The sequence below is a fragment of the Corylus avellana genome, chromosome ca7 (assembly GCF_901000735.1).
Source record: "Corylus avellana chromosome ca7, CavTom2PMs-1.0".
Classification (NCBI taxonomy): Eukaryota; Viridiplantae; Streptophyta; class Magnoliopsida; order Fagales; family Betulaceae; genus Corylus; species Corylus avellana.
Window position 1 is genome coordinate 26,201,629 of NC_081547.1, and position 2,506 is coordinate 26,204,134.

Consider the following 2,506-nt stretch of genomic DNA (forward strand, 5'->3'; position numbering starts at 1 on the left):
CAGTCTAAGACTTTTTGATTTTTTGTGGGTTGGAAGTTTGTTTCTTTGTTTGTTTCCCTGTCTTTGTGTTTTTTTGTTTTCTTTTCTTTTATGATAAGTCTCTGTCTTTGTGTTGTTGTTTCTATCATTATTATTTTTGTGATAAATGTAAATTGACTAAGGAGAAAGATTGAATTATGTTTAAGGTTATTGTCTTAAACGAATTTTTTTTTTTTTTTTTTTTTTTTTTTTTTTTTTTTTTTTTTTTTTTTTCAATATATGCTCGGTCAAACATAACGATTTCAAAATACAGTTAATGAAAACACAGATTTTAGATTTCAATAACATTTAAAAAAATGTATTCCCGTTGCTTGCAATTTAAACCCGTCATTTTTTTAAATGTATTTCCAAGCGGAACATGATTTTATTTAAAAACGCAAGTTTAGCTTGGAAAGTTATAAGGCCAAATGCACTCCTAGACTATAACGAAGAGAAGTAAACATTTAATGGAAGATTAAATAAGATTGTGTAATTGTTAATTGGCAATTTCATTGTGATTAGATTGCACCCAACCAATCAAATTTGACACTTCCATTAATCATCCATAGTTGGACTTCAATTGAAACGTCTATATATATATAAAATGATGAAATTGTTTCATAAATTTATCTTAAATTTGTTTTGCAGCACAATTATTTTTCATTTTTTTGTCATTGCATTTCACAATTATAATAGTCTTATTCTTCTAAACCTTTCTTCACTTGTTATTATTTGGATTCATATCCAAGCAATGGCGGAGCCACTTGAAGCTTTGGGGGTGCCGTGGCACCCCTAACAAAAGAATTTTTTTTTTTTTTCTTCTACTTATGCAAGTTCTCACTCGACACCCTAAAAAAAAATTTAGCGGCACCCTTAATATCAATTGTCTGGCTCCGCCACTGTATCCAAGACTTGAACAAATTCTATTTGATTTTCATAAGACAATTAATTGGCAGCTTTATTTCCAGCTTTTATCTCCTTCACCTTTCAAGATTATTCTTGAGGGTCATAAAATGTAAGAAAGAGTGTATGCGCATGATATCTTGTCATCCAAGTACCTAGAAAGTAATCTTATAAAATGTCAAAAGTTCAAGACAAAATCCTTTACTTTATTGCTCTTTCCTTTTCTATTATCAATTACAGATTTGAGTAGAAGATACTATAGCTACAAATCTTCTTTTGCAATAAACAACTAGACAATGGACGCGTATTTCACGTAATACAATTTTTATTATAATTGTTTTATAAAATTACGTGATAATTCACATTTTAGTAATTGATATGATGAAACTGTTGTGAGTGCACTTGTGAGTGTTGTGTCACACATTAAGAAAATAAAAAAGAAAAGCGTAGTTAATATACTTAAGTGGACCTTAGCCAATTAGCTTAAACTTTTGGGTTAGAGTTGTGTTCAATTATATATATTAATGTACTTTGGATAAAAACTCTATAACCGCTTTATCTCCCAACAAATAGTATCAAAGCCATGATTACTTTTCTGGGACAGGTGTCTGGATGCGTCCGGTTTAGAGTTGTGTCTCCACTCGCAACTCGGGTTTAGAGTTGTGTCTGCCTTCTGCAACTCTTAACGTAAGACACTCTTGAAAAAGTAAAAAAACTCACAAACGAGGAGGAATTGGGTCAATGTGAAGAGATTTACAAGTGAGAGAGAAATTGTTGCGAGTGCACTTGCACTTGTGAGTGTTGTGTCCCACATTGAGAAAATATAAAAGAAAAGAGTAGTTAATATATTTAAGTGGACCTTAGCCTATTAGCTTAGGCTTTTGGGCTAGAGTTGTGTTCAATTATGTATATTAATGTACTCGAGTTAAAAACTCTATAACCGCTTTATCTCCCAACAGAAACTTCGCACCGGTTTAAAGATGATTTATATTAATAAACATTGGGTCTTTGATATCTTGAAAAAGAACATGTGATGGATTAGTTTAATGATTCAATCACCGTGGATCACATGAAGCAAAAAGGCAGTTTACAGTTTGAGAAGCTAAACCTAATTGAGGTCTCACAAATAAATGAAAATGCTGGTCCCACGTGTTCCATCTATGGCACACAATTCTGAGCTGTAAAATTAGAACAATGTGCTCCAACAGCATACCTAAATATATGTTTATGGCCACCAAGACTTTGGAGAACCGAATTCCCAACAATAAATTATGCTTCTGGCCTCATCTTTTTTAAAGAAAAGTTTTGCCTCAGTAGTATCACCTTCAAGTTGAGGAATGATACTCTTTTACACCGATTTCATACCGGGGTGACGAGCGTTTTAAATAGAATTTTATATTAATCACTTTAAAAAAAATTATCTAAAAATATGTTACGTCAACCAATGTAAAATAAATATATAAAATGAGTGTAAACAGTAGCATTACTTCTTCTAAGTTATATGGTTCCATCATCAATAACCAAAAAGATCAAAGCCAGTGGGTACTTTGGATTTCTAATACATAATCAAAGATTCAACTAACAC

At 31.5% G+C, this 2,506-nt stretch overlaps 1 protein-coding gene across 1 annotated transcript in view; it reads right to left on the reverse strand.

Annotated features, from left to right (window-relative positions):
- LOC132187746 (protein NRT1/ PTR FAMILY 2.7-like) overlaps window positions 1-2,506 on the reverse strand; it is a 12,544-nt gene that overhangs the window by 8,946 nt on the left and 1,092 nt on the right. The gene's annotated exons all lie outside the window — the stretch shown is intronic.